At 42.2% G+C, this 18,626-nt stretch overlaps 1 protein-coding gene across 1 annotated transcript in view; it reads right to left on the reverse strand.

The window, feature by feature from the left end:
• LOC126251852 (cyclic GMP-AMP synthase-like receptor) overlaps nt 1-17,600 on the reverse strand; it is a 272,843-nt gene extending 255,243 nt beyond the window's left edge. Inside the window, exon 1 of the mRNA XM_049952528.1 lies at nt 17,516-17,600. The gene's annotated coding sequence lies outside the window, so the exon portion shown is untranslated. The remainder of the gene's footprint in view (nt 1-17,515) is intronic.
• Between the last annotated feature and the right edge of the window lie 1,026 nt (nt 17,601-18,626).

The following is an 18,626-nucleotide window of genomic DNA, read 5'->3' on the forward strand; positions in this document are numbered from 1 at the left end:
TAAATCTGTCCTCTCCTTTGAACACCATGTCCTTAGATCGATCGCCAAAAAGCTTGATCAGAAAGAGGCTATTATGGTAACAGACAAAGGGAACATTGTAATGTTTATAGGAAGCATTGTGTTGAAGTGTTAAACTTTTTTTTGCAGAAAATGGTATCCCTGCAATAGGATTCGATCCCACATTGGCGTACGATAAAGCCCTTAAGATCAGCTTGACGATTATCAATAAACAAATCGAAACTTCCTGGCAGATTAAAACTGTGTGTCGGACCGAGACTCGAACTCGGGACCTTTGCCTTTCGCGGGCAATTGCTCTACCGACTGGGCTACCCAAGCACGACTCACACCCGTCCCCTCAGCTTTAATTCCGCCAGTACCTTGTCTCCTCCAATAAACAAATCCTCCGAATGATCTACATAAATTGGAAGTGTGCTTCGTGCGCTAGTTAAAACTCACAAACCGGGCCTTCCTGTCTGCGACATACTTCATGGAATTGGAAATCCCGGGTATCATGTTTCAAAGTTTTTACTCGGTATGTTGAAAGACAGAGTTACTTCCGTTACGCAATAGGAAGCATCTAGTTTGGGTGCTCAAAAATTGTACATTTCCGTACGGTTGTATTCTTCTTTCACTTTATGTAAAAAAATATCTATGCTGATGTTCCGCTTATAGAAACGATTGGTATCGTGCGGGATTCCCAGCTCAATAATCCTTCTGCATTCAGTGAAGAAGAGGACAACACTATCTCCCTTCTGGAGTTACTTCAAATTAAGCAGTTTCCATTTGATAATATTTACAAACAAGCCGACGGCCTGGCTATGGCGAGTTATCTCTCGGGCTTTCTCGCCGATATGTTCGTAAGCAACCTCGAAAACCGGTGTTTTTCCTATGTAACTGCTTCGAACTCTCACATCCTTTTTTATAGAAGGTATGTCGATGTCATATGGATCGTTTTTAAAGGCCAAGAAGTGGATATTGATGTCTTTTTATTCGAATTTAACGGTCTTCACTCTAAATTGTTTGTTACCCATGAAGCCATTGATCAGCAGTGTGCTAAATTACTTAGATTTTTCCCTCCAATTGGGTAATAATAAAGTATGTTTATATATTTATAGGAAAGCTACCACTAGCTCTTCAGTGATTCACGCTACACCAGCCCACCCAAGGCTGTGTAAGTTAAGCTTTTCTAGGTTGGCTATTGCTCTAACGTTTGAAGTTTCCTTCACCTTGGAATCTATTGAAAAAGAAATTAGCTACCTTTGGAATGTCTTTATCTACATCTACATCGATACTCCGCAAGCCACCGAACGGTGCGTGGCGAAGGGTACCCTTACCACTACTTGAAATTTCCTTTCCTGTTCCACTCGCAAATAGAGCGAGGGAAAAACAACTGTCTCCATCCTCCCGCATGAGCCCTACTTTCTTGTATCTTATCTCCGTGGTCCTTAGGCGCAATGTACGTTGCCGGCAGTAGAATAGTTTGGCACTCAGCTTCAAACACCGGTTCTATAAATTTGCTCAATAGGGTTTTTAGAAAAGAACGTCGCCTTCCCCCCAGTGATTCCCATTCAGTTCTCGAAGCATCTTCGCAACACTTATGTTGTTCCAACCTACCAGTGACAGCTCGTCTCTGAAATGGTTCGTTGTCTTCCTTAAGATACAGCTTACGAATGGTTTTAGTGTGTTCTTTGATCCGTCGTTTACACAACGAATACTACGAACGAGTGGAGCTCAAGGTCACGCGTTTACACCCATAAACGCTGCATTTAGCTATCCCTTTTTGGACCCAACCACAAACGATTGGCGTCGATGTGCGTTGTGCGTTTAGCTATCCCTTTTTTGGGCCCCTTTCTTATGACTTGACCACACTGTTTAGGAATACTAAGGTACGGATTGAATTCTCTAGTAAGTGTGGGAACACAGTTTTAGTTCCTCACAATGAGAAACTTAAGTCTTCCCCTTCTGCAGATTGGGAGTACACAGAATTAAGTTTCTTGACCGTGAAGTGCACTATATCAGCCTAACGGAGAGATCTTTTATAGCTCGTTTCAATGGGTGCCGACCACCATCCATATATGATCTCGATATTTTGCATGTTGTATAAAAAGGCAAGAAGATGAACATCCTCGAAGAACTTGAAATTTCAAAAAGAGTCTATTTTAAATGACAACTGACCTTTCATAACCAGGATTACCTGAGGCTACGATGTTACTTTTTAAATAAATGTATACTCACAAGTGGCAAAACACTGATATTTTTTAGTTGCGTTTCCTTGTTTGTATCTTACATTATGGATCTAAGATAGTTATTACTCTGTAAACACATTCTACTTTCCCGTTTGGCGGCGCCACCTAGCGCTGGTGCAGACACTGATATTGTTTAGTTGTGTTTCCTTGTTTTTATCTTATATAATGGATGTAAGATAATCTCTGTAAACACATTCTACTTCCCCGTCCGGCGGCACCGACTAGAACCTCTTAGTAAGAGCTGTAAATGTGTGCAATAAGGACGCTTTATACACCTGACCAGTGTTCAAATATGCCATGCGTTTTGTTAAGAGCGAGTACGCGTAAATACAAGTAACGTGTGACTCATATACGATTTTATTCCTTATTTTACTCACATAGGCAATACTAACCTTACGACTTATCTTAGAAGAAAGATTAAGAAAAGGCAAACCTACGTTTCTAGCATTTGTAGACTTAGAGAAAGCTTTTGACAATGTTGACTGGAATACTCTCTTTCACATTCTAAAGGTGGCAGGGGTAAAATACAGGGAGCGAAAGGCTATTTACAATTTGTACAGAAACCAGATGGCATTTATAAGAGTCGAGGGGCATGAAAGGGAAGCAGTGGTTGGGAAGGCAGTGAGACAGGGTTGTAGCCTCTCCCCGATGTTATTCAATCTGTATATTGAGCAAGCAGTAAAGGAAACAAAAGAAAAATTCGGAGTAGGTATTAAAATTCATGGAGAAGAAGTAAAAACTTTGAGGTTCGCCGATGACATTGTAATTCTGTCAGAGACAGCAAAGGACTTGGAAGAGCAGTTGAACGGAATGGACAGTGTCTTGAAAGGAGGATATAAGATGAACATCAACAAAAGCAAAACGAGGATAATGGAATGTAGTCAAATTAAATCGGGTGATGCTGAGGGAATTAGATTAGGAAATGAGACACTTAAAGTAGTAAAGGAGTTTTGCTATTTGGGGAGTAAAATAACTGATGATGGTCGAAGTAGAGAGGATATAAAATGTAGACTGGCAATGGCAAGGAAAGCGTTTCTGAAGAAGAGAAATTTGTTAACATCGAGTATAGATTTAAGTGTCAGGAAGTCGTTTCTGAAAGTATTTGTATGGAGTGTAGCCATGTATGGAAGTGAAACATGGACGATAAAGAGTTTAGACAAGAAGAGAATAGAAGCTTTCGAAATGTGGTGCTACAGAAGAATGCTGAAGATTAGATGGGTAGATCACATAACTAATGAGGAGGTACTGAATAGGATTGGGGAGAAGAGAAGTTTGTGGCACAACTTGACTAGAAGAAGGGATCGGTTGGTAGGACATGTTCTGAGACATCGAGGGATCACCAATTTAGTACTGGAGGGCAGCGTGGAGGGTAAAAATCGTAGGAGACCAAGAGATGAATACACTAAGCAGATTCAGAAGGATGTAGGTTGCAATAGGTACTGGGAGATGAAGAAGCTTGCACAGGATAGAGTAGCATGGAGAGCTGCATCAAACCAGTCTCAGGACTGAAGACCACAACAACCACTCTGTGAGCCGAGGTCTTTTAGCCCTTCATATCTGTTCCTTTATCTCCACCCTTATTTACGTGGTTTCTTAGGTTTGTTTCGCTTACCGCACTTCGCCTTGAAACATATTCTTATTTATTTCCGTAGGTGGATGAGTCTTGTATATTTTATTTTGGTGATTGCGGGACGTTCTGTGCTCTTGTCCGTGGTCCTCGAGTGTTTTTACCGGGCGAGTTTGTCTTTGGTTCCGCTCTGTTCACAACTCTGATCGTGGTTTCCCAGCGGCTCTATTTAACTGACAATACAGCTTTATAGCTGATTCCGGGCTCATTAATTTGAACTGATGAAACCTGTTTTTCCCGCCGATGTCTAATGAGGCTCCTGTGACAGTGAAACGCATCACAAATAAATAAAAAACCATTTTGCAAGCAAGACTGCCTATTCTTTCTTGAATATCTCAAAAGGTTGCTTTACAATTAGCCGAAAGATGGAGTGGTGTGATTTCTGAAGCAGATTTATGAGTAATTGCTATGGAATCGACTTTGGCTCGCACGTTACATTTCAATGATAGAAATGAAACTGCTAACATGAAAGCAAGAGTAGCTGGCTATTAAAATTCCATACTAATGTTAGTTCTGCTTTGAACGACGGAATAGGTTGTAAGTAGCCTGTTTGTATGTTGGCAGCGCTATAGATTGTGTTAATATCGCTGACATCACTCTGCATCCTCGGAGAGATTCTGTGGTTGTTCTGTGGTTGGCCGTCTAGCAGTTAGCGTGTGGATAGGGAAGTTTACGGTCACGGTTTTCTTAGTGGAGACTGTGTTGGTGGGACACGCAATGAAAAGTGAGATGAAATTTCTTATAAGAAAATATGCAAGGAAGGATATGACAATGGATATATGGTTGATGATGATTGGGTAGTAGAATTATTGACAACTACATAATTTTTGGAACTGGATGTCACATTAATAAGGTAAAATTTTCTAAATACATTGTTTGCTCTTCAACAAAATCTTTCTTTTGCTAAATCTTTTTATTTAGATGGTAGTTGTTGTTACTTGCTGTAGTTCATGTTATGAAGATTTTCTGTGACGTAAGAGACTTGTGAAACTGAATGGGGTTTCCACTATCGGGATTCGTGATTGAAATAAGTTTCGCAACTAACAGAATTTGAGATACTTTCATATTTCTTTGATTTCATATTTTTTGGGTTTGTATTATTGTTAGGCTTTCTTGCAATGCAAGGCAATTCTTTTGTGTTAATTATTGGAAATAATGTTGTCAATGTATAGCAGTAATATTGCGTTGGGCTTGTATATTGTGGGTAATAAATGAATAGGTTAAGTCTGAGTTGTCTTTGTCAGGGAAAATTCTGTTGGCTAGTGTTAAAAATAAATAAATAAATAGTTTCATGATTTGCAATATCATCACAGCAAATGGCCCCGCGCAATACCATTTTTTAAATCGTTTTTTTTTTTAAGCGAGACGAAAAGAGGCGTCAAGGGCAGCTGCTTGCGCCTGCACCTTCGTAGGGTTTGCTCCCGAGTATTTCGTATGTAGAAAGGAAACCACGGGTTGAATGTGTGTGTGTGGATAGGGCCTCCCGACGTGTGGACGGGTCGCCCGGTGCACGTCTTCAGTTGACACCACGTCGGCGACTTGGCGTGTCGATGAGGATGAAAAGGTGCGGTTCTAGGCACTTCAGTCCGGAACCGCGCGACTGCTGCGGTCGCAGGTTCGAATCCTGCCTCGGACATGGATGTGTGTGATGTCCTTAGGTTAGTTAGGTTTCAGTAGTTCTAAGTTCTAGGGGACTGATGACCTCAGATGTTGAGTCCCATAGTGCTCAGAGCCATTTGAACCATTTGAGGATGAAATGGTGGCGAAGACAACACCAAGACCCCGAGCGCAGAAATCTCCGACCCAGCCGAGAATCTAACTCTGACGCCTCGCACGGCATTCTGTTGCACTGACCACTGAGAGGAGGACTTGGGGATGAAAATACATGGGGTCGACCGAAGCGTCCGATCCCACCCGTCGGCTTTGACCCGTGACGTAGGCTGTTGGGGTGTGTGACGTCACGACGGCGCGGAATTTAGTTTGTGAGAGTGGCGTGTTTGTAGGTGTCGTTTTGATTCGATCGGTGGTGCTCTCTGGTGGTGTGTTAGGTGATGTTTTTGGTTTAGTTTGCGAGTGTGGCGTCGTGTGTGTATTTTGGTAAATTGCGTTTTTTTATGTCTATGGCAGGTATGGATATGACTGACAGGGTCAACAGTTGCCGAATTGTTTTTAAAAGCATACGGAACAGTTCATAAGCTTTACTACCTTTCCGTGCCCAGAACTTGAGAATACTGATTCTGAAAACATGTGGTCACAGTAGGATGGAGCTACGTGCCGCACAACTAATGCTACGCTTGATTAAGTCTTTCCCCGGAACATCTCAAGACGTGAATCTGTTAATTGGCCGCAACACTCGTTCGATTTAACACCCATGAATTTCTCTTTTCTTTTGGACTACGTGAACGCCCAGATCTTTGCTGACATGCCACAAAGTTCGGAATATTTGGAGGCGAATATTGATCAGGCTACCGCAGACGTAACCCCACTAACGTTGGACAGTGATTAACAATTGGAGCCATCGTGTCCCTTAGTGTGTTCAAAGCCGTGGTTCATATTCGAACGGTACTTTGTGTACAACATAGCTGCAATGTCTAACATAGCTGCAATGTCTAAGCTTTAAAAGGAAGCACAGCTTACTTTGATTCGTAGAGGGATTTTTTCTTTTTTTCAAATTTTTAAGTGTCGTTCTTAACGAAAGAGCCTTTATAGCGTTTTGGTGTGAAAGTTCGGACAACAATCGTAGCACTTAGTAAAGCGTTGCGTGTGACGAGTTTAGCGACTTCTATCTTGGAACAATAAGTAATCATTACTTCTGAGTTAATGTTTCAACGTTATCAAACAGAACCTCTTATGAAGCATATTCTCAAAAGAATCTGAGTGATGGAAAGACAACTACTGGTAACTAAAAGTGATAGTTGGCACTACATAGAACGTCAAAGCTGTAACCAAAGTCGATTATAAACTAAAACATTACTTAAACGATAGATGACAATGCGATATGCGAGGAGGGGATGGACAGTGCATTCTCTCTAATAAAATTTCTTCAACTATTCGGATTTTTGGATGAAGTCGTGAAGTGTTCAGTATGTCGTGAAGATATGAGGCTTACTTAAAGTTCCGGCGTCCCGGACCGTGGACGGCTGTATGTGGAGATGTCGTAAGGATAAGAGGTCAAGGGAAGTGTTCGATCCCAATTTGAGATCGGGAGCTGCTGTTGAGCTATATAGGTCAAGGAAAGTGTCCGATTCCAGATTATATTGTTTTTAGTGGTATTTGGGGAGTTTTGTGATGGTTTTTTCGTCGTTTTGCGTGGTTTTGTATGGGGGTGGGTGTCTAAATTTGTTTATATTTAGTTTGTCCCCACCCAAAACCCCCCTATTTCCCACGCTTGTCCCGTTAGTGTCATTAGGCTATTTGTGGAACGTGTGTGTGTTTGTTTTTCGATAGCCCATGCTTCCTTATATAATTAGTTGTACGAACAACAAAACTCATCACATTTTTTAGAGTGATACTCTTTGCACAAAAGTTTTCCTGGCGGATCACACAGTGAACGCCCCTTATTTCTTCGGCACGGTCAGTTTTTGGATTTTCTCCTTCAACAGCGCAACGAAACCTGATTTTTTTCCCTGTAATCGCTGGTGCACCGTCTGTAGACACTGAAACTAAAGAATTCCACGACAATCCTATATTTTCAACACTTTCTTCAACACTACGTAAAATATCACCTCCGGTTGTAGTGTTCTTCATGGCTACTACATCGAGGAGATCCTCCGTCACCTGAAGATCTCTACTAACACCTCTAATAAATATGGCAAGCTGCGCTGTTCCAGTGATATCAACACTTTCGTCCAGAGCTAGAGAATATGCTATAAAATCGTTACAGTTATTTGCAAGCTGGCTCTGGACGTCGTCTGCCATGTCCTGTATGCGACGCATAATGATCATGTTAGATAATGGCACAATCCGAAACTGTTCAACTTGAGATGGACACAAATGTTCCGCTGCAACTACCAAACATTCTTTTATTAAATCGCCATCAGTGAAGGGGCGCAGGGTTTTTGCTAAAAGCAAAGCAATTTTGTAACTCACTCTTAGTGCTGCCTCAGTTGATTTTTCTTCGTCGTCCAGATCTCCTTCGGATAGCTTCCTTTAAAGTTTAATAACTTCCTGTGCACTATCTGGTCCATCATATTTTCCACTTCCGTAGTCTTTCGCGTGGTACGACATATAATGTCGCTGCAAATTAAATTTCCTAAAAGAATTCAGCGTTTTGTGACATACTAAACATTTTGCAACACCATCTTTTTCTGTAAACAGATACAATTCCTCCCAATGGGGGTTGAACTGCGAAAGCATGGTTGGGGTTACACAACGGCCACTTGACATGATTCTTAACCAGCGAAGTGACTGTTAGAGCTGATCGTAGTACTTTAAACGTTTACACGGTCGGCGCGAATTCAATAGGCACGCTGCGGCCCTATTCAAACGTGCGCGCGCATTCCCCCTCCCTCCCGACTACGCGACCACGCACCTGCTCGCGAGCACGTGCCTGAGTAGACTCGAGTACTCGCGCTCAAAACCGGCCAGTTGTTAAGCCCTGAATTAGACCAATATAAGATCGGCCTATTGCAGTCCTTCCTTTCTGTGGGGTTACATCAAATTTAACAAATGATTCTGGGCAGACAAGGCGTTCCATACATTTTTCTACCGCCCTGGAAAGCAAACTACGTACGTAACGATCGCTAACAGTTTTTGTCGAGCGGGTGACCGTTGTCGGTGCCACTATCGAAAACAGCCAAACAAACCGTGGAAATTTTATGCACAGTAATGTTGTCCCTGATATTTTTATGAAATCATTATGTTGCTATACTACTTACATTTTCACGCCCTATCAGGCTGTCATCAAACTACGCAGAGAATTACAAATACAAATCTGATTTTTCTCTCTGATTTTTTTTTTTCCAATTTCTGTTACTCATGTGGAAGCCATTCGACTGGATGGCGTTTCGGTGCCTTGCGTGTTTTTGTGTCTCATAGTTACATAGTGAAGTTCGATGTTATCGGGAGAACGAAGAAACCTGGGGATCGGTTCATGCACTGCTCAGCTTGTGATGAGACTATTCACACACAAGACATTACTATAACGACCCTTCCATCTTGCTATGGGTAGCACTAAAAATCAGCAACCGGGCTCCTTACTTGTCAGTTGTGGCAGTCAGAAGTTGTACATACAAACCATCCTCGCGAATCATTCTTGTATTAACGAAAACGGTATTAAAATCTCTGCAGCAGTGCATGAGATTAACCTTCACAAATAGAGAAACGCGGCGACGGACTTTATAATATGTATAGATATTCTCTCTATATTGGTTTACTTATCTTTTACGTCATGGCTGCTCAATACTGACAACCAATCCTGTGGGAAAAGGCGACGGAAGTGCATGCACAGTATTGTATGTTAATGAAAAGTGATACTGGTACTTACCAGTTTTCTGAGGCTCATGTTAGAGACAGATACGAGGTGAAGTGTAACGACTTGGGTAGAATGGGAGGGAAAGCATTTGTTTCCCGTGATTATTTCTATATAGCCGGCCGGAGTGGCCGTGCGGTTCTAGGCGCTACAGTCTGGAACCGCGTGACCGGTACGGTCGCAGGTTCGAATCCTGCCTCGGGCATGGGTATGTGTGATGTCCTTAGGTTAGTTAGGTTTAAGTAGTTCTAAGTTCTAGGGGACTGATGACCACAGCAGTTAAGTCCCATAGTGCTCAGAGCCATTTGAACCATTTTTTTGATTATTTATATAGGATCTTTCTACCTTCCAATTTCCAATATTTTTGTGTGCTTCCAGGTGTGAAAATGACCAGTACTGTTTGCAGTTTCGTCATGCAGCGACTCACGCTTAATGAACGTTTAAAAATCGTTAAACATTTTACCAAAGTGGCAACTCAGTTGTGGGTGCTCGTCGTTTATTCACCAGAGAATTCGATTGCCATCACAGTCTGTATGTTCAGGCTATACGACGCACTGTGGCCAAGTTGCAGGATTCCACTCTACACGACCAGAAGCCACCAAGAAGACAAGGGCGCGAATAGAGGACAATACCGCAACAGTAGCGACCAGTATCGAGAAAGAGCCGAATTGTCAGTTTCAAGCCGATCTCAATGGTTGCGGCTATACGAGACTTTAGCTCTGTGAATCTTGCGAAACGACTTGGGTCTGCATCCATACAAAGTTTCACTGACTCAAGAGCTTAAGCCAAACGACCACAGACTGCGTTGGTGTTCGCTGATTGAGGCGTAAAGCAGTTGGAAGCTGATCCTGGTTTGAGAGGAAAAATCTTCTCAGACGAGGGGTATTTTAGTCTTATGGCTTTGTCAATACGCAAAACTTTAGTTATTGGAGCGAGAAGAATCGACAAGTGGTCCACGTGATGCCATTGTATTCAGAAAAACTCAATGTTTGGTGTGCTATGCACCACGGCGGCGTCATTGGGCCTTCTGTCTTTAGAGATGACAGAAGAAGCGTCACCGTCAGTAGCAACCGCTGCAGATCCATGCTTTAGTCAAATGGGAGCATTCAGACTGGAGGCAGTGAGCAACTTGCTGCAGCCAGCCACAGACTTGCGCAGTTCCGGTACATACTACAAAGGCACTTAACGCCATTTCTACCATTAGCAAGACAAGGCGGCATAATTTTAGGGGCGGCAAAGGGCGGGAAAAATTAATTTCAAATGAAACAGCAAAGAAATTGAGTAAATGAGGAGAAAAATGGAAAAGAGGAGAAATTAAAACGCCGAATTGTTTTTAAAAGCATACGGAACAGTTCATAAGCTTTACTACCTTTCCGTGCCCAGAACTTGAGAATACTGATTCTGAAAACATGTGGTCACAGTAGGATGGAGCTACGTGCCGCACAACTAATGCTACGCTTGATTAAGTCTTTCCCCGGAACATCTCAAGACGTGAATCTGTTAATTGGCCGCAACACTCGTTCGATTTAACACCCATGAATTTCTCTTTTCTTTTGGACTACGTGAACGCCCAGATCTTTGCTGACAAGCCACAAAGTTCGGAATATTTGGAGGCGAATATTGATCAGGCTACCGCAGACGTAACCCCACTAACGTTGGACAGTGATTAACAATTGGAGCCATCGTGTCCCTTAGTGTGTTCAAAGCCGTGGTTCATATTCGAACGGTACTTTGTGTACAACATAGCTGCAATGTCTAAGCTTTAAAATGAAGCACAGCTTACTTTGATTCGTAGAGGGATTTTTTTCTTTTTTTTTCAAATTTTTAAGTGTCGTTCTTAACGAAAGAGCCTTTATAGTGTTTTGGTGTGAAAGTTCGGACAACAATCGTAGCACTTAGTAAAGCGTTGCGTGTGACGAGTTTAGCGACTTCTATCTTGGAACAATAAGTAATCATTACTTCTGAGTTAATGTTTCAACGTTATCAAACAGAACCTCTTATGAAGCATATTCTCAAAAGAATCTGAGTGATGGAAAGACAACTACTGGTAACTAAAAGTGATAGTTGGCACTACATAGAACGTCAAAGCTGTAACCAAAGTCGATTATAAACTAAAACATTACTTAAACGATAGATGACAATGCGATATGCGAGGAGGGGATATCGTAAGAGACCAGACAGGGTAGTAGTACAGCGTACTGGAGAGAAGACTTTTGTAAACTCTAATTGTGCCAGTGGAGCCACCTAGCTCGACGTCCCCATCAGACTACAAATCGCCTCTATATGCTGTCAAGCACCACGGAGAGACGTTGCATGTAACTCGCAATATTAGCTCAGGATATTCCCATGGCGACAAACTATTAACGTTGACAGTCCGTCCGCTTCATCAGTCACCTAGAACTTAGAACTACTTAAACCTAACTAACCTAAGGCTATCACACACATCCATGCCCAAGGCAGGATTCGAACCTGCGACCGTAGCAGACACGCTGTTCCGGACTGAAGCGCCTAGAACCGCTCGGCCACCCCGGCCGGCTACAAGTCAGAAACTACCGTATAGACTACCGTATAAACCGTGTGGGGGCAAGTCTTGCACGTTGCACGTACACGGAAACCACTACACAAGACAACATGGACACTATTGTCGCTGCAATGCTGCTATTCTTTGTCAGGTGTTTGTTGCTAGTTTCTAACTGTAGGTGTTGTCATGAAATTAGTGCTAATCTCTTTTTCCAATTTCTATAATAATCCCAATACTTCAAAGCAACGGGAATCTTACGATTAAACATTACTTTTTTTAAATGTTTTATTTAAAAACCAAAATCTAGCACTGCAATTATGATGATGCCATATGCCTGCTTTTTACCCGGTTATTAGTAAAAATGAAAAAACTAACATAAAATACTGGTTGCTCAAAACTAAAATATCTGTATCGATTTTAACCGGTCAGTTGTTCCCATCCCTACTACGCTGCTTTAGAACCTTGGCTGGAACATGCGCGATAAGGCGCCCACACAGCAGAGGAACGTTATCGTTCAAAGACGGCGTACTGTAAGTGGGCTGTAGCCACGTTACAGCTACGTGTTTTCTCCGAGTGCTGACTACACGCTGTAAAATTAAGTAGCATTATATGACCACTATTCTCTCTAACTTTATTACTAATAGCTGTTGGGCTATTAACCAAAAACAGAAGGTGAAATCAAATATTCTTTGTTCGACTACGATTCGTAGTTTTCACCCTCCAGTGTTTGGAATTGCCGTCAGAGTAATAACGGCTCTGCTACCTCCATCCCTAGTAGGCTGCCAGATTATTCTTATCCTATCAATATTCTTATGAAATAGGAGGAATCCTCGCGTGGCAGACCAAATCGGACGCAACGGAGGAATTTGATAGTCCTAGTTAAATACCTTCTTTATCTCTCTCAGCCACTGCTTTGAAAACTACAGCGTAAGAATTCCGCTTGAACCATGGCCCAATTTCATAAGGACTTCTCATTAGTTTCCCACAGAGAAAGTAGTTGTGATCGGTGCTGGTACGTGTTTATAAAGAATCACGTAACTCAGGAAAACAAATGAACAGGTGCCGCCCGATTAATCTTATTTAAGATTACGAGATTTCCACTGACTTCCATCGATGATTCGGGCACAGGGGTACTGGCAGAAGTTGTAAAGGTGGGTCCCGAGTTGGTAAGAGCATTGCCCGCGAAACGCAAAGCGCCAGGTAGGAGTTCTGGTCTGACACATAGTTTCAGTCGGCCAGAGAGTTTCAGTTTCTAACCATTTGTTCAGTTTCTACTGTGTCTTACTGACGTAATTTGATGAGCTTTGTAATAAACAGAACCACTCCTTAAACTGGTGGAGACTAAAATGACTTTTAGTGTACTATGTAGTAATGACGAATAATGGGAAACAGGTAGAAACAATAGAGCTACCGCCTTGACTGTGCCTGTGTACGTAACCGTGGGCGCCCACACGCGGGGGGGGGGGGGGGATACCGCCTCCCTGCTCCCTAGTTCTCTGGTAAATAAAATAATATAGTGAAGACTTTGAAGAAAATGGTTTAAAAATCGATATTAAAATGGTTTAAAAAATCGACATTATGCAGGTTTTTAACAGGGCTGGACTGGAACTTTTGACGCCTGATTACAAGTCTTACAAAATATTAAAAATACTCCATATCGTAGGTCTAGGCCCCCCCCTCCTCCCACTACAAATTCCCGTATGGGCGCCTTTCTGCGCCTTTGCTAGGTGTTTTGCGTTGTAGGCGAGAAATGACGCCTTCTCTTTTTTAGCAACATCGGTCTCTGATATTCTCACCCCCTCCTCCTCCACCACCCCCACCACCCAACAGCACAACAATCTAAATCTTCTATTATATTTTTAATTGTTAAAGCAACGTGACCAGACGTCCTCGTTTTCTGGAGACAGTCCTCAATTTTCATGCTTTGTTTTCAATTCCTTTAAAATTTATTGAGGACAACAAATGTCCTCATTTTTTAAAGTTTTTGTCTTCAGTTTTTTTAATTTCCCAAAATAATTGAAATAGGAAGAACGTGTTGAACATTTTAAACTACCACTCAACTGACAACCCGACTGCAGCAAAATTGGGCCTCAATTATTTTATTTTATTGCAAGATAATGGACTAATGAAAGCCTGGAACTATATTGTGGTGCGAATGAATTTTTCCCTCACTTTAGAAACATGCAATACTGATGGGAGACATGCTGAAGCATCAAACTTGGTCGCTTCTATGATGTTATCCCACCTGCTGAATTTTGTTGTGACCTGTCTATCAATCAACAACTTCGTCAAAGTTTTGGATGATGCGGCAAACGCATAACTTTTATCATGAAACACAACAGCAGAGTTATTAATAATACCCGTTTCAATGTTCAAGACCACTAATGTTTCTAAGAGTTCTTGTCCTCACAAAGCACAGAGACTTTTACTCTTTAAAGCAGAAAAAGTCCTTTCGCACGTTACTTGTGTGTGTGTGTGTGTGTGTGTGTGTGTGTGTGTGTGTGTGTGAAATCTTATGGGACTTAACTGCTGAGGTCATGAGTCCCTAAGTTACTTGTGTAAATGCAACCGTCAACAAAGAGCAATATGCAATACAGAGATTGCAGTATGCACTAAGGTGTAATTTATGAGACAACAGCTTCCAGGCACAAGGCACACAGTTTCTACGATGATGTCGTGCTACGAGTCTGACACTCAGACATGTTAGTTTTTGTTTCGTATCCAGTATCAGCAGGGTTCGTTTTTAGGTGGGTAGAGGCAATGTGTGTACTTTCGTAAAAGGTAGTAAAGCTTATGAACTGTTCCGTATGCTTTTAAAAACAATTCGGCGTTTTAATTTCTCCTCTTTTCCATTTTTCTCCTCATTTGCTCAATTTCTTTGCTGTTTCATTTGATATTAATTTTTCCCGCCCCTAAAATTATGCCGCCTTGTCTTGCTAATGGTAGAAATGGCGTTAAGTGCCTTTGTAGTATGTACCGGAACTGCGCAAGTCTGTGGCTGGCTACGAGTTGCTAACTGCCTCCAGTCTGAATGCTCCCATTTGACTAAAGCGAGCAGCGAGTTGGAGCAACTGCTACAGTGGGCTAAAGTCGTCTCTCATATGAAATAACGCATTAGGCTCAAGTAAAGCCGTTTGCTTCAGGTCTCACCGGACGAACTTCGCCTCTCCGATTTGTGTGATACGTAGGGTACTACCAGGTCTTCACCACATATAAACAGGGAGACGCAAGTCTCAATAGTTTCCGAGAAAATCGCGTTTGAACATTTCAGGTGTGATTCTGTACTTAGTATGACGGTCAGTAGTAATCGATGAGTCCGCAGCCGAGCGCGTAAGTGCCACGTTTCATATTAGCCAGGTCTCTGGATCGAATCTCGCTTCCGGTATACTTGCTTTTTTTTATATTTCCCGTAATTGTGGCCGGCCGCGTGTGGCCGTGCGGTTCTAGGCGCTGCAGTCCGGAACCGCGGGACTGCTACGGTCGCAGGTTCGAATCCTACCTCGGGCATGGATGTGTGATGTTCTTAGGTTAGTTAGGTTTAAGTAGTTCTAAGTTCTAGGGGACTGATGACCTAAGATGTTAAGTCCCATAGTGCTCAGAGCAATTTGAACCATTTGAGCCGTAATTGTAACAGCAGATATGCGTGGTACGTGATGAAATTGTGTGACGACTGAGAACCGTTTATGAATATAAACCAAGTTTGTTTTGCAACAAGCATATTGAAAAACGGTGCACATACAAAAATTCGGCTGTACGTCGCAGTAATTATTGGTTTCCATGTTCCTACGATCCGTATCGTCCTGATTCGTGCAGTGATCCACAGGTTACATATCCATATAGTTTCCACGAATATAGGTAAAGTAATGTAAATGAAATTGCTATACTGTTTTCACTGAAATTTCTTATGCATCCGATTTTTATATCACATCTCTTCACTAAAAAGTCATCTCCTTTATCAAGATAAAGATTATGAAAATAATACATGAATCATTAAATACTGATAATTTACAAGACGTAATAAATCTGTTGGTAGAATTCCGTGGGAATGAAAAAACAAGATGTACCGGCAGTGAGATTCGATAAGAGATCTCGCACTTATGAACCTAAACGCTTACTCCAGCTGCTGCGAAATTCTTGAGTAACAGTTACGATACACAGAACATAAGCACGCTTAATTAAAATTTTTAAACCAGATTTTCTCGATAATGGATGAGGGTTGCGTGTTTCTGTTTGCATATCTCGAAGTCCTTGTCGTATCCTACATATCCTATCAATCTGAATCAAATCGTCGAGGGTAAGTACATAGATGCCCTCGTCACCATTTTGTCTGAAAAGACCATTACAGTTTTCCGTACTTCAACGCAATAACAACTTGGTTCAAATGGCTCTGAGCACTATGGGACTGAACATCTGAGGTCACCAGTCCCCTAGAATTTAGAACTACTTAAACCTAACTAACCTAAGGACATCACAAACATCCATGCCCGAGGCAGGATTCGAACCTGCGACCGTAGCGGTCGCGCGGTTCCAGACTGAAACGCCTAGAACGCTTGGCCACACCGGCCGGCGCAATAACTTCCATACAATTCAGCAAAATACAAATCTTCTTGCCTACCTAGATCATACATGACTGTGTCACACATGTGAGGAATAAATTACGTTTTCTGTAGAGCTTGGCCAAGTGCACAATTTCTTTTGAGTACCAACAACAGCAACGTCATTCCGAAGCGACTGACACAATAGAGCGGCAATTGGTCTTACTTCCTTGCGAACGCTACTGTTTCAAAACACACACTCAAGTAAATCACACGTTTCATTAACAACCTTTTTCACACTGCAAATAACTGACCATACACACGAAAAGACATAACAGCAGTTACAACTAATTCCGATTTAATTGTGGCAGACTCACTGCCGCCATGGAGAAGCAACGCAGGGCCTTGCCACAGACGTGTTTTTTGCTGTCATTACGTGGTTTCGACCAGATCCATAAATGTGAGAGCACAGGACAGAACTCTTCTGCCGCATTAACTTGGGCAACGAACACTGTAAGATCAAGAAATAAACAAACTAGACGTAACTAGTTAAAAAAAACGTAAGCAAGAGATTTGAAAAGTAGTTTCATAAGTGAAGGGAACGACCTATAAGACTGGTTTTTACGTACGATACAACGCACGCGATTATTAAGTAGTTACAGAGGAAAGGCGCCGAGTCACCACTTCGTGTCCATTTTCAACAATGCTTAAGCGTATTTTTTTTATTATTATTGGAAGATAAGTTTGAGAGATAATTTCCGGTTCTCCAGTTCTTGCCTTCTAGAAAAACAAACTTACGTACATTTTTATTGAGCTAGAAGGTGTGGATCATGCAGACATATATGTTGTTACACTTAGTTATGCTTCAATAAGGAGCTAGCACAAAAAAGAAATTACTATTGAACAAAATCCTGTCAGTTTTCAAGCCACCTTACTTGAACGGTTGTCATATTCGACAGTCAGCTTGGGTCGAAAATATAAAGGATTTTGTTCAGACACAACGTCGCAAAAAGACTCAGACGACACAAAAGAGAGAGCTGCTGTCTTTTGATAAAGGTCGGCGGGCTGTAAACAACAGTAACTCTCAGAATCGGAAATATCGAGTAGCATACTCACAGACAGTAGCGTTATTCCATACACCAACCACTCTGCTTACTGTGCCTCGCGGCGTGTGTCGTCAGCTGTGCGCCGGCATCTGCTTTAGTGCAGGCGTCACGTGACCCCCTCCTACCCACCTTCTCCGCCACCACGTGACTGTCGCCTAGCGCTTGCCGCGGACGCGAATTTCCGCGAAAACAATCAGCACAGGCAGTCTGTCAGGCTGCTCTTAAGCTTCAATGATTTAACTTAGTCTTTGGTTATAGTAAATCCAAATTGTGAAATCACCGCTTCCTGCGGCTACATTTACACCGACATCCGGAAATCACTGTTAAGTACCGGACAGAGGGTATTTCCCCTTTTGCCGCTGTTTAGGGAACCTCCCGTTCCATATCCGTGTGGCGCGCGGTAACAATGGTTACAGTGCTCTGTATGTGCCTCTTCATTAATCTAATATTGTTTTTGCGATCCTTACGGCAGAGAAACGTAGGGATCTGCTGTATATACCTAGATTACTCGTATGATAACGCTCCTTGAAATTTTGTTAAGTAGCATTTCGCGGTATAGTTGTCTGATTTGGAACGTCTGCTAGTCGTATTTCATTCTCGTGACTCACTCCCTTGAGTCAATCAAAGATTTGGCCTCCTTTGTATGCGTTCAGTATCCTCTGTCAGTTCAGTTTGGTATAGCTCCCACCCATCTGAGCATTATTTCAGGGTGTGTTGCATGAGAGTTTTGTAAGTAATCTCGTTCGTAGACCGGCTGAATTTTCCCTAATGATGAACCAAAGTATGCTACTTGCATTCCGTTACATGTTCGAAAAGTGTCTACAGTAATAGGCCTAAAAAAGTAGTGAATCGATTGTAATCAAACTGGTGAACAGTGTAGAACACATACACGGCACAAACGAAACCTGAAGACATTTCTAGACAAAGAATTTATTCTGTAACATAATTTGAAAGTGTCCAATGAGTGTGCTATTATACACGATGCAAGTAGAGTAACTACGGAGTGTGGTGACGACGAAGGGCAGGCTGTACAGATTACGGAACTATTATTTGGGCTGAAAGTTCTGGTTAGGAGTGTTGAGTGCACCAACAACATTTCAGACACGCTCTTTGGCCTCCTA

This window comes from Schistocerca nitens, chromosome 4 (genome assembly GCF_023898315.1).
Source record: "Schistocerca nitens isolate TAMUIC-IGC-003100 chromosome 4, iqSchNite1.1, whole genome shotgun sequence".
Taxonomy (NCBI): Eukaryota; Metazoa; Arthropoda; class Insecta; order Orthoptera; family Acrididae; genus Schistocerca; species Schistocerca nitens.